This window comes from Bubalus bubalis, chromosome 4 (assembly GCF_019923935.1).
Source record: "Bubalus bubalis isolate 160015118507 breed Murrah chromosome 4, NDDB_SH_1, whole genome shotgun sequence".
Lineage (NCBI taxonomy): Eukaryota > Metazoa > Chordata > Mammalia > Artiodactyla > Bovidae > Bubalus > Bubalus bubalis.
Window position 1 is genome coordinate 119839192 of NC_059160.1, and position 14887 is coordinate 119854078.

A 14887-nucleotide genomic window follows, 5' to 3' on the forward strand; every position below is an offset into this window, starting at 1 on the left:
CAGCGTAGTGGAAAGCGGTGTTCCCACAGACATCCATGACATTTGGGTTGGCACCATGCTCCAGCAGAAGAGTTGCACATTCCTCTTCTTGGCATTCTATGGCCTGTCAGTGTTGTGCCAAGAAACAGAGTGTAAATTCTAGGAATTCAAAGTAAACAGTCCACAAGCTTCACCGGTTTGCTATATCTAAATGAGATGAATTCACTTTTAGTCTCAGTAGTTAAATCACATCCACCTTGTGTGGACACGATTCACTGCCCCATACCTTCATCAGTGCTGCCCTGTTTTCATTGTCATAGAGGTTAAGCAGGCATTTTCTCTCCAGGTGCAGAGTTACCACTGCTGAATGGCCATTGGCACAGGCCAAGTGGAGGGCAGTCCTATAAAAGCAAGAGGAGTTTTCAGGAAACTGTAGTGTTATTGTTTCAAAACAAATAATTGTTCCTGTGATTGAAAACATTCAATAGCATGCTATTCCTACCACTCTAAAACAAATATTTCATTTCCTTCTGGAGAAAGAACATTATATATTAGCATTAGCTCTTAACACTAATGAAAGAACAATTTACTTGAGTAGAATGACCATGACCTTGAGATTCAGCTCAACTTGGGTTTGAATTTGACTTTTACTCTGTCACTTAGCTGTTGCTCAGCCTCTCTGTGCCTCAATTTCCTCATCAACAAAATGGAGAGAGAAGTAGTTCTCTCACAGGACAGCACTGCAATGCTTAAATGAGATTCATGCAAAGAGTTTAGAACTGTTCCTGGCACAGATAACAGCTCATTAACTGTTAGGTAATATAATCATACTTATTACTATTACTACTATTTTACAAGGACAACATCTCAATGAAGTCAAAGGATATCATACCTCCTTTGCAGATACATTTTGAGGATTAGAGACAACACTGTGCTTCAATGATTCTAATATGTTCATTTTCTGACATTTTAACGTCTGACATTGGAATGAAATTTGTAATTCACAATGTCTGTACAACTATAATTAGTAGCATTTTTGTTTGCTCATTTCTCATTTTTCCTGTTGATCTAATTACCATAAAGTCTTTTTGTCTAAGGTTGCTTCTTTTTAATTAAAATACCAGATCAGATCAGATCAGTCACTTAGTCGTGTCCGACTCTTTGCAACCCCATGAATTGCAGCACACCAGGCCTCCCTGTCCATCACCAACTCCCGGAGTTCACTCAGACTCACATCCATAGAGTCAGTGATGCCATCCAGCCATCTCATCCTCTTTCGTCCCCTTCTCCTCTTGCCCCCAATCCCTCCCAGCATCAAGTCTTTTCCAATGAGTCAACTCTTCGCATGAGGTGGCCAAAGTACTGGAGTTTCAGCTTTAGCATCATTCCTTCCAAAGAAATCCCAGGGCTGATCTCCTTCAGAATGGACTGGTTGGATCTCCTTGCAGTCCAAGGGACTCTCAAGAGTCTTCTCCAACACCACACTTCAAAAGCATCAATTCTTCGGCCTCAGCCTTCTTCACAGTCCAACTCTCACATCCATACATGACCACTGGAAAAACCATAGCCTTGACTAGACGAACCTTTGTTGGCAAAGTAATGTCTCTGCTTTTGAATATGCTATCTAGGTTGGTCGTAACTTTCCTTTCAAGGAGTAAGCGTCTTTTAATTTCATGGCTGCAGTCACCATCTGCAGTGATTTTGGAGCCCAGAAAAATAAAGTCTGACACTGTTTCCACTGTTTCCCCATCTATTTCCCATGAAGTGATGGGACCGGATGCCATGATCTTCGTTTTCTGAATGTTGAGCTTTAAGCCAGCTTTTTCACTCTCCACTTTTACTTTCATCAAGAGGCTTTTTAGTTATTCTTCACTTTCTGCCATAAGGGTGATATCATCTGCATATCTGAGGTTATTGATATTTCTCCCAGCAATCTTGATTCCAGCTAAAATATAGATGATGCATATTACATATTACTATATATTACAGGTACACAACATAGTGATTCACAATTTTTATAGGTCATACTCCATTTAAAGTTATTATATGATATTTGCAATATTCCCCATGTTGTACAATACATCCCAGTGGCTGGCAGGATTTTAGTTCCCCCACCAGGTATCGAACCCTGGGCCCACAACAGTGAGTCTTAACCACTGGATGACTAAAGAACTCCCTAGATTCCCTTGACTTCTGAAAAGGCTGAAAGTTGTCTTAAAATATCAATCCTCAAAAAATAAAAAATAAAAAAATTGAAATTGTGCCAAAAAGACAAGCCCTGTCTGCTAAGCCGACTTGCCTATAGACAGCTTGATCTACAGAGAATTTTATTTTTTTGTGTTGTTAAAATGTTAAATCAACATCCAGATTTATTTTCTTTGTGTGTGTGTGTGTGTGTGTGTGTGTGTGTGTGTGGAAATCCAGGAAGCTCCAGAATTCTTACTTTTGAAATCATTCTTAGAAAGGTCTTTGGGGTGGGAGGAAGGCTCACAAGGTAGGGGGTATATGTATACTTGAAACTCATTTATGATGTTATACAGCAGAAAAGAACACAACATTGTAAACAAGTATTCTCCAATTAAAAAAAATAAGGTTAAGAAACAGTAGAAATAGAAAAACAGAAGGTCTCTGTTAGCAGATAAAAAAAGTATAAATAGGAATCTGAGTTTTATTCTTGTACTTTTCTCACTCTGCATATTTGAAATGTTTGATCCATAATCTATCTGAAACTTTTTGGTGAGATAAAAATTGAGTTATTTTTCTCTTTTACCAGGTTATTTCTCCACCATCTACACACAGTTTATCATTTCTAACAGAAAAGGTCATCATTTTCAAGTTCTAAAGTTTTACATACATTTGGGTGTTTGGGTATTCTGTTCCATTCATTTATCTATCTTTTCAGTTGTTAGTAAATGAACACTTTGTGGGCACTTATAGCACATTTTGATATCTAGAAGGGCAAATCTTCCTCTACTATACAAAACTTTTAATTTCATCACAACAATTAAAGACAGAATATGTAAGCCAAAATCTTTAAAACCATGAAATGTTGATTAGCTTTAAATATAGAAAGACCATACATCCTAAGAAAATGTCTTCCTATTCAAGGACACAGCCAGCTTCCTACTTCAAAGCTGTCTTCTAAGGTCCTTAAGCAAAGAACACATATACCTAAGTGTACACTGATATAAAATGGACATTGAAATGTATCTGAAGAATTTTTAATCCAGAAGTTTATTTGGCATGGGAATTATTTTGCTCACTATGCAGTTTTCTGTAATATATAACCTTACGGTATAAAAAATGTATACATTAAAAATAAGATATTGACAACACCAGAAATCTGTCCACTGCCATGATCCACAATAGGTGATCCATGAAGAAGTGCTTTCATAAATCACATGAGAAAAAATGTGAGAGCCAGAAGGTTGAGAAGATTTCTTGAAGGCTATATAACTTGGGAGCTTTTACTCATGAGTACATCATGCTAACCCATGTGAATAAAAAGTAGGAGGAAGAAAGGAAAAACAGATGCTATTCATATTTCATTTCACTTCTGTGATTACCGACATTCAGTTAAATGACTTCAAAACTATCAGCAAAGCTCTATAAGGGGAATTATAAATGGGTCCAAAACGAGCTAAGACTTTTTGCTGCCTATAAAGTCTGTGGGGTGCTGGATCCCAGGAAGGTATCCAGGAGCCTTGGAGGGGAAACTCACAGGAGGGATCTCTGCCAGGCCCTTCCACTCCGCTTACCTGTTCATCTTGTCCCTGTCGTTCAGGCCATTTTTTCCAAACAACAGAACATGCTGCACTTTGGCTACGTTGCCCACAATGGCAGCTTTGTGGATCTTTCTGAGGTCTTTGTCTCGGATGTGGCACCCGGGCTGGAAGTTGATTCCATGACCACTGTCTCTCACTGGGTTGATGGAGGAGCCAAAGGGCTACACACCCTTCTTACTCCCGAAGCCAAAAATCTTCTTCATCGCAGAGCCTACAGACACACACACCTTACCTCTCCCTTGGCTCTTCAGAGTCCCCTAAACCCAACATGAGCACTACAGTTAAGCCAGAGCCATCCTGCCACAACCTCCCAGCTGGGAAGCTCAACGGTTTGGAATCTCTCATCCCAGAATGATCGTTGCTAAACAACACCTCTAAACACATTGCCCATGCACACAGAGGCCTGGCATGCCAGCCCAGTGCTCATATGCAAGAACTGTAAGTTGATTTCCTGAAAGAAACAAACACTATCAATAAACCTTTATCTAAACTAAGAAGGAAAGAAACTGAAATATAGAAAAGGAAACTGAAATATAGAAATGAAAGTGACATTATAACTGTATAACTGTCAAAATAACTATAGTATCCAAAGCAAGCTACAGATTCAGTGCAATTTCTATCAAATTACCAATGGCATTTTTCACACAACTAGAACAAAAAATTTTACAGTGTGTATGAAAACAAAAGACCCCAAATAGACAAAGCAATCTTGAGGAAGAAAAGCAAGAGCTGACAGAATCAGGTACCCTGACTGCAGACTACTCTGCAAGCTTCAGTTATCAAAACACAGTACTAGCACAAAAACAGAAATATATTGAATGATCAATGGAACAAGACAGAAAGTCCAGAGAGAAACCTACGTACCTGTGGTCAATTAATCTAGGATAAAGGAGGCAAGACTATACAAAGGAGAAAAGACAGCCCCTTCAATAAGTGGTGCTGAGAAAACTCAACAGCTACACATATAAGAAGGAAATCAGAACACTCCCTAACATCATACACAAAAATAAACTCAAAATGGATTAGGCGCCTAAATATAAGACAGGTCCTGTAAAACTCAGAGGAGAATATAGGCAGAACACACTCTGACATAAATTACAGCAGGATCATTTTTCATCCACCTCTTACAGTAATGAAAATAAGGAGAGAAATAAGCAAACGGGATATAATTAAATGTAAAAGTTTTGCACAGTGCAGGAAATCATAAACAAGAAAGATGACAACCCACAGAATGGGAGACAATATTTGCAAATGATGCAATTGACAAGGGATTAATCTCCAACATATTCAAACATCTCAAAGAGCTCAATAGCAAAAAACAAACAACCTGATCAAAAAATGAGTATAAGATCTAAATACACATTTCTGTAAGGAACACCTACAGACGACCAAAAAGCACATGAGAGATGCTCAGAAAGGATGCTCTGCATCACTAATCATTATAGAAATGCAGAAATACTATAATAAGGTATCATTTCAAACCAATCAGAATAGCCATCATCAAAAAATATACAAACAATAAATGCTGGAGAGAGTGTAGAGAAAAGGAATCCTTCTACACTGCTTATGGAATGCAACTAGGTACACTCACTGTAGAAAACTCTATAAAGTTTGCTGTAAAAACTAAATATAGAGTTGCCATATGATTCAGCAATCTCAGTGATGGGCATACATCTGGAGAAAACCATAATTCAAAAAGGTACAGGCACCCCAATGTTCACTGCAGAACTATTTACAATAGCCAAGACATTGAAGCAACCTAAGTGTCCATCAACAGAAGAATAGATAAAGAAGATGCAGTATATACACACATACACACACACAGTGAAAATGAAATATTACTCAGCCATAAAAAGAAATAATAATGGCATTTGCAACAACACAGATGGATCTCAAATTACAATACTAAATGAGGTAACTCAGACAGAGAAAAACAAGTATCACATCACTTACATGTGGAATTTAATAAAAATAAACTTATTTACACAACAGAAACCAACTCAAAAGATCTGAAAATAAAATTATGGTTATGAAAGGGGAAACATGAGGAGAAGGACAAATTAGAAGATTGGAGTTAACATATATACACTATTTTCTAGTAGTCATGTATGGATATGAGAGTTGTACAATAAAGAAGGCTGACTGCCAAAGAATTAATGCTTTTGAACTGTGGTGTTGGGAATAGACTCTCAAGAGTCCTTGGACTGCAAGGAGATTAAACGAGTCAATTCTGAAGGAAGTCAATCCTGAATATTCATTGGAAGGACTGATGTTGAGGCTGAAGCTCCAATATTTCAGCCACTTGATGTGAAGAGCTGACTCATCAGAAAAGATCCTTTTGCTGGGAAAAATGGAAGGCAGGAGGAGAAAGGGGACAACAGAGGACGAGAGGGTTGGATAGCATCACCAACTCAATGGGCATGAATTTGAGCTAACCCCACAAGATAATGGAGGACAGAGGAGGCTGGCGGGCTGCAGTCCATTAGTCGCAGAGTTGGACACGACTGAGTGACTAACACTTTCACTTTGAATATGGAAAACTTAACAGTGCTGGTTTTTAAATCACTTAAGTTAGCTGCAGAGAAAATACTTAGTATCAAAAGTACTTAGATACTACTGTTTAAAAGTAGTATTCAGTTCAGTTCAGTCGCTCAGTCGTGTCTGACTCTTTGCGACCCCATGAATTGCAGCACACCAGGCCTCCTTATCCATCACCAACTCCTGGAGTTCACTCAAACTCACATCCAAAGAATCAGTGATGCCATCCAGCCATCTCATCCTCTTTCGTCCCCTTCTCCTCCTGCCCCCAATCCCTTCCAGCATCAGAGTCTTTTCCAATGAGTCAACTCTTCGCATGAGGTGGCCAAAGTATTGGAGTTTCAGCTTTAGCATCATTCCTTCCAAAGAAATCCCAGGGTTGATCTCCTTCAGAATGGACTGGTTGGATCTCCTTGCAGTCCAAGGGACTCTCAAGAGTCTTCTCCAACACCACAGTTCAAAAGCATCAATTTTTCAGCGCTCAGCTTTCTTCACAGTCCAACTCTCACATCCATACATGACCACAGGAAAAACCATAGGCTTGACTAGACGAACCTTTGTTGGCAAAGTAATGTCTCTGCTTTTCAATATGCTATGCAAGGAGTAAGTGTCTTTTAATTTCATGGCTGCAGGCACCATCTGCAGTGATTTTGGAGCCCCCCCACCAAAAAAAAAAATAAAGTCTCACAGTGATTCCACTGTTTCCCCATCTATTTCCCATGAAGTGATGGGACCAGATGACATGATCTTTGTTTTCTGAATGTTGAGGTTTTAGCCAACTTTTTCACTCTCCTCTTTCACCTTCATTAAGAGGCTTTTTAATTCCTCTTCACTTTCTGCCATAAGGGTGGTGTCATCTGCATATCTGAGGTTATTGATATTTCTCCTGGCAATCTTGATTCCAGCCTGTGCTTCTTCCAGCCCAGAATTTCTCATGATGTACTCTGCATATAAGTTAAATAAACAGGGTGACAATATACAGCCTTGACGTACTCCTTTTCCTATTTGGAACCAGTCTGTTGTTCCATGTCCAGTTCTAACTATTGCTTCCTGACATGCATACAGACTTCTCAAGAGGCAGGTCAAGTGGTCTGGTATTCCCATCACTTTCAGAATTTTCCACAGTCTATTGTGATCCACACAGTCAAAGGCTTTGGCATAGTCAATAAAGCAGAAATAAATGTTTTTCTGGAACTCTCTTGCTTTTTCGATGATCCAGCAGATGTTGGTAATTTGGTCTCTGTTTCCTCTGCCTTTTATAAAACCAGCTTGAACAACTGGAAGTTCATGGTTCACGTATTGCTGAAGCCTGGTTTGGAGAATTTTGAGCATTACTTTACTAGCCTGTGAGATGAGTGCAATTGTGCGTAGTTTGAGCATTCTTTGGCATTGCCTTTCTTTGGGATTGGAATAAAAACTGACCTTTTCCAGTCCTCTGGCCACTGCTGAGTTTTCCAAATTTGCTGGAAAATTGAGTGCAGCACTTTCACAGCATCATCTTTCAGGGTTTGAAATAACTCAACTAGAATTCCATCACTTCCACTAGCTTTGTTCGTAGTGATGCTTTCTAAGGCCCACTTGACTTCACATTCCAGGATGTCTGGCTCTAGATGAGTGATCACACCATCGTCATTATCTGGGTCATGAAGATCTTTTTTGTACAGTTCTTCTGTGTATTCTTGCCACCTCTTCTTAATATCTTCTGCTTCTGTTACGTCCATACCATTTCTGTCCTTTATCGAGCCCATCTTTGCATGAAATGTTCCCTTGGTATCTCTAATTTTCTTGAAGAGATCTCTAGTCTTTCCCATTCTGTTGTTTTCCTCTATTTCTTTGCATTGATCACTGAGGAAGGCTTTCTTATCTCTTATTGCTATTCTTGGAACTCTGCATTCAGATGCTTATATCTTTCCTTTTCTCCTTTGCTTTTCACTTCTCTTCTTTTCACAGCTATTTGTAAGGCCTCCCCAGACAGCCATTTTGCTTTTTTGCAGTTCTTTTCCATGGGGATGGTCTTGATCCCTGTCTCCTGTACAATATCACGAACCTCCATCCATAGTTCATCAGGCACTCTATCTATCAGATCTAGTCCTTTAAATCTATTTCTCACTTCCACTGTATAATCATAAGGGATTTGATTTAGGTCATACCTCAATGGTCTAGTGGTTTTCCCTACTTTCTTCAATTTCAGTCTGAACTTGGCAATAGGGAGTTCATGATCTGAGCCACAGTCAGCTCCTGGTCTTGTTTTTGTTGACTGTATAGAGCTTCTCCATCTTTGGCTGCAAAGAATATAATCAATCTGATTTCAGTGTTGATCATCTGTTGATGTCCATGTGTAGAGTCTTCTCTTGTGTTTTGGAAGAGGGTGTTTGCTATGACAAGTGCATTAATACTACTTAAATGTAGTATTTTTAAAATACCATATAAATTTTCATCATACACACAAAAATATTTCCCTTTAATAAGGATTTTCTCATCATGTTTAATGAAAAACAACTAAAATGTCATGAAAACAGTCCAGAAGGGAATTTTTACTATTTATCTTTTAGATCATATATTTTTTCTTCAAAATCTGTACATATTCTTGTGATGTTTTCAAAAGCAGGTCCTGAGACAGATTTGACCTATCTGTAGCTCCTAGAGGAGACAATCCATAGGATTCAGATTCAAATTTAGCAGCAGCTGGAAAGAAAAAGGATTACATTCTTTATCTAAAATACTTGAGTTAACTCAGTATTAGCAAAAAAAAAAAAAAAAAAAACCTGAGATATTTCTAAGTGCTCTGAAAAAAAACATATCTATAAATGACAGAAAACAAAATACAAGATTACAATTACATACTCATCCCATGGTCCCACATGTGGCTGAGTATCAGAGCTTCTGGCTTTCTCATTCTTCATTCATTTACTCAATAACTATCTGCTAAGGTGCTGTGACAAACACTGGAATTACAAGATGAAGGTGACCCAGTCACCCTGAGATGATAATGCCATAAACTGTAAAAATAGATGAACAGACAATTTCCATACGGTGTCATAAATACTAAGACAGATATACAAGATGGCACAAGGAACACTAAGAAGGGACAGCCGGTTTTGTGTCAATACTGCCAGCTTTTTGGTGGAGGTGCTATGGAAGTAGCTACCTGAAGGACAGGAAAAAGTACAAGAGTCAGAGGGGAGAAGAATGTACAAAGACCAGAGGTAAGGAAACGAATCTGTGGGATCCTACACAGTCTGGCTGGTTAGATGCACAGCTAAGGGGCAGAATAAGGTGGTAAAGAGATAAGGCCAACTACTTTGGAAGGACCCACATTGATGCAGGTGTTTGGAGCTTTTCCTGAGGGCAAGAGATAAACTACTGACAAAGCCAATGACACAGAAATTATAAAGTCACCCAACAAGTGACAGCTACACAAACATAACGGTTTGAGTCTGGGTGTTCTAGCCTTAACCACTACCAGACATACATTTTGGCAACATACCTTCTCTTAGTTCTCTAGTTTTACTCCTTTCCAACTCCTGCTGCATCTGAAATAAGTCAAATATTATTTATCTTTAAGTTAAGCAAGAGATATTATCATAGGAATGTTATACAGCTTACTAAATATGACATTTAAATAATACTTTTAGAGACTAGACCTAACTTGAAGATTACTTAAGTAGAAAAATAATCACATAAATAAAATGCATTCCTACTTATTCCACTTATAAATAACAAAGAACATATATAGAGAACGTTAACTGATAAAAAGTACAATAAATATCAGTCTATTGAGTACACATAATTTCAAAGAATTAGAGAATGACTCATGATCCTAGGAATGACCCACATGATTACTATCTTCTCCCCCTACAGCTCATGCCCTAAATACATACTTCTGAGACCTTTATTTTGATTTCTAGGTGAGGATCCTGTTCAAATGGAGGAAGTAGTTTGAGTTGAATGTTATTAAGGAGACCACACTTGCAATTTTCTTTAAACTTTTCCATTTAACAAAAACACAGAAAGGTGAGAAAATTATACACAAGAAAACGATGTACCAGCAAGTTTTTATTCTAAAGGTGTTTAGTGAGAAGGATTAACACATAACTGTTAGTTTCCGAACTATGTCCCATAGAAGGGGAAGGTCCCACAGGGGTCACTGCAGGGTTGAGGAACTGAGAAGTCACAAGTGCAGGACCTCTGGCCACTCCTTTGGCTAAAAGGGTTTACACTTATCTCTGTTTTATATAATATGGTTCCACATAAATTTTTTTTAAAGAAAGTTTGTTTTCTTTGAAAAAAACAAACAAACTTTTTTTAAGGTATGAGAGTCATCATTTAGGCAAAGTTCTTAATTCTACAAAAGAAGTAAGAAAGCCAATGACTTTCTTACTGAGTCCAGAGTCCTATGCCAGCTACTTCTTCAGATTAAGAAAAAACACATAGATTTTTTAACTATAATGCAGAGAAAATGAATATGTAAAACCTTCTTACATAGTTCAATAATGCTTGTGACATGACATGACATAGTAGCTTTCTAAGTAAATCATGTTTTAAAGGTAAGAGGGATGGTATGGGGAGGGAGGTGGGAGGGGGCTTCAGGATGGGGAACATGTGTACACCCGTGGTGGATGCATGCTGACATATGGCAAAATCAATACAATATTGTAAAGTAAAAATAAATAAATATCTAAAAAAAGTATAAATTATTGTCAAACTCCTATATGTAGCAGTCATTTGATATAATTAATTTATAAACATACATTTAAGAAAAAAAACACACACAACAGGGTAATTGAAGGAGAAAAGTTTCAAGATGAGGACTTATAATCCTACCCTCCTTATGAGAGGTGAGGAGATTTACCTAATGGGTGAGTTTGGGAGAAGGAACTTCTCCCAAAGTGCTTGCTTGGTTCCAAATCACTACTTTTATTTTATTTTTTTTAATTTTATTTTATTTTTAAACTTTACAATATTGTATTAGTTTTGTCAAACATCGAAATGAATCCGCCACAGGTATACCCGTGCTCCCCATCCTGAACCCTCCTCCCTCCTCCCTCCCCATACCCTCCCTCTGGGTCGTCCCAGTGCACCAGCCCCAAGCATCCAGTATTGTGCATCGAACCTGGGCTGGTGACTCGTTTCATACATGATATTATACATGTTTCAAATCACCACTTTTAAAAGATGTATGTGCCCACAGCACCGTGAACTTGGCTGTGCATTAAGCAGCCTGTGTCTGGGACGGGGGTCAGGCATTTTCTTCCTCCTCTTAGGCCTGCATGGGGAAGTGTCTGACTTGGGATGAAGTGTTCTGAGGCCCGCTGTGACCACACAGCTAAAGCACATCCTCCAGTTTCACAGCTCTCAAGTACTAAGACTCATTGTAGATACAGTGTTTTCAAAGAAACCTTAATTGCTCTCCTACAATGGCAAAAAGCCAAATGAGAAAACAGTTTGAGACTGCATTTAACAAGGGCTACTTTTCTGTGCATCACAAACATCAGGAAAACACCATCAACCATAAACCTGTGTGCACTGACTGAAATGGATATTTTAATCATAATGATTAACAGTGAAAACTGGTTGCAATTTAAAACTCCCATCATTGCTATCTTAGATACCATTCATCCAGGTGATGTCAAGATAGAGATAAAGTGAGCTTCATTTATAATGTTTAAATGTTTGAATTAACTACAAATCTAGAAATATTCTACAAATGCTCAGCAAGATTGTCTTTTTTAATTTTAAATAAAAATGCTATAGGTAAAATAGCAATTAAAGAAAATGACAAAAATGTCATTTTTGTAAGAAATGACAAAATTTATGTAAGAAAATGACAAAAAATGTTAAGCCAAAACTAGAAATTAATGTTTTGGTTTAGTATTTTAAGTTTATTTAATTCATAAAAAGGATTTACATAGGATTCCTTTAAATAAAAAGCATCCATATGTGGTTAGTGTTTAGATGCCAGTGATTCACTTATGCTTAGAGGTAGAAAAACTTCGTTGGGTACAGCAGAGCTTGGAAATGATTATGAAGCATTGCCAACTGAAATCAATTAGAAAGGAAGTGAAACATCTGAAAGAATACTTTTGGATACTAGGCAATAAGATTTCATTTCTAAAGTAGAATTTAAATGCAGCTTTTCAAGAAATTTAATAATTTAGTAAGTATCTCTTAAAGTCAAGAACTCTGGGACAAAAAAATCATAAAATTTCTGTCTCCTTTATTAGTATAGCTAATTATGGCTTGTACTTAATGTGCATTAAGTCAAATAAACAACTCAGAAGTTCACCAAATTAAAAACAAGGATCATTCATATCAAAAATCTGAAACCCAGCGCAAAAAAGATAATAGAACTAACCTTGGTCAAGTAAGTCTCCATGCTGTTATTCGAAGGGCATGGAATTGAGGTAGAAAAGCCTACGTTTGCTCTTGGAGTAAGATTTCCCTTGAGCACTAAAGGATTATTGAAATTTCCAACACAAGGGGGCTCCAGCACTGGCCTCGAGCTAAGAATGCCCGAATGAGTAAAGATTTGTTCTGCTATTTCTCCACTTCAAGTTTGGTGCTGATCACTGCCAGCCTCCCATGAGTCCTGGGGAAGATGGAAAACACCAACTTAATGATTTGCATTTTTAAAGTTGCCATATAGTAAATGGAATTCCCAATAAACTGTTTGAACACTGAAAACACAGAGCAGACCTCCTGTAAACAATAATAGCTGTAACCTTGTTCTAAAGAAGTACACATGTGTCTAGGGCTCCTCAAGTAACAAGTCACAGTTGGGAGAGGAGAGAAAGGGCATCAGGGAGAAAGGGAGGTGGCCTCACAGTGACACCTGCTGCCCTCTGGGACACACCTTCCTCTAGGAAACAGTTCAGGGATGAAGAAACACCCGATCCCACAAAGCCACTTTCAAGCATTTGCTTTCACCACCCTTGTATACACGTTTCACTCATGACCTTGGAGAAATTAAGTTTTGGCTCTGAGGAATCATCCAGAGTCACAATCTAGAGGGGAGGACAAGAAAGTCAATGGGTTATTGAAAAGAGCTAAAACAGCCCCAGGAACAATTATAAGTATCCCCTACTTTTCCAAAGTTCACTTTATGTCACTTCACTTCTAGGAAAGGCCTAAGTCAGCATCTGTTTTTGATAATAAAAAAAATTTTTTTGAAGAGACTTTTTGATTTCATATAAAAAGTTTCAGCATATGTTTTACAGTGAGAGGCATCGCGCTCCCCAAGCAGGGAGACTGGCCCCACTGAGCTCCTTCCCTGGAAGCCACACCCCACATCTCAGTGTCAAGTCACCACAACCCTGAACCCTATATGGGAGCACCTGTGCTTCACTTGTGCATATTCATTTTAGGCTTCAACTAGCAGAACGTGCCCTTGGGTACCTACTTCTTTGCTGTATGCTGCTTTGGCTTATGAAAGGCTTCCTAGGAATGCTCTGCTTTCAGACAGTGGGGAAACCTGGACGAGGCACTGGAGGTGCCATCTGCCCTTTCCATCCTCCACACACCCTCCCTCAGTCAGATAGCCATACTATTTCTAGCCACCCTGTGAATTATCCTGTCTTTCACTCCTGTGTTAATTGCCCCCAATTTCACAAGCATACCTTTATGCAGTGTGCTGCTGCTGCTAAGTCACCTCAGTCGTTTCCGACTCTGTGTGGTAAAACTTAAAAGGACACCGTATTAATAGTTTGTCTTAGGCCGCCCTCTAGCAGTGACCATCTAGTTAGCTTTCACTTCCTACTAATCTCATGAACTGTGCTCTATAAAAATTAGGCTTTAGAGACAAATTAACGAACTAAATTTATTTTCTGTGATTCTGTGTTTTGACTTGCTTGTCTAGTTTACCTTCCAGTGACTTTCTAACTTCTAGTTCTACTAGGTAGAGTTGCTTATATTTTTCCAACTCTGCTTTATGAGAATCTTTTTGCAAAGTTTTCACCTTGGAGAGTTCAGATTCCAAGTCTTTAATTATGAGTTCCATCTGACTTCTTATGGAAGCATTATTCTTCTCTTGTAACTGCTCTTAATTCTCCTGAGATGCTGCTTGTATCTAAGGCAAATTTAAAAAGATAACATTTTAAAAATAATCATTAACCTGGAAAATAGTATTTGCTCCCTTTACTTTTGAGTCAGTGATTCAGAAAGCAATTTTAAAGGTTAAGCACTGGGACGACCCAGAGGGATGGTATGGGGAGGGAGGAGGGAGGAGGGTTCAGGATGGGGAACACATGTATACCTGTGGCGGATTCATTTTGATATATGGCAAAACCAATACAATATTGTAAAGTTAAAAATTAAATTAAATTAAAACAACAACAACAAAAAGAGCAGAAGTTTAAAACAATTATTGTCAATGTGAAGTGAATTAAATGTGAATTATAAAATTAAAGTGGAATTATTGTTATAGTGGTGCTTATATAATCTGATAATTCAAAGAACAAGAGGATCAACTTAAAATTTTAAAAATTGAATGAGACAACTTAAACATAATTCAAGAGGATGGGACCAGTTCTAAACCACAATATTTTCTTTTCCTCCTAGTAGTCTTGTTTTATACCAATTGGTCTTAT

General features: G+C 38.1%; 1 pseudogene; it reads right to left on the reverse strand.

Annotated features, from left to right (window-relative positions):
* Window positions 1–8678: 8678 nt before the first annotated feature.
* Window positions 8679–14887, reverse strand: part of LOC123333370 — a 105043-nt pseudogene continuing 98834 nt past the window's right edge.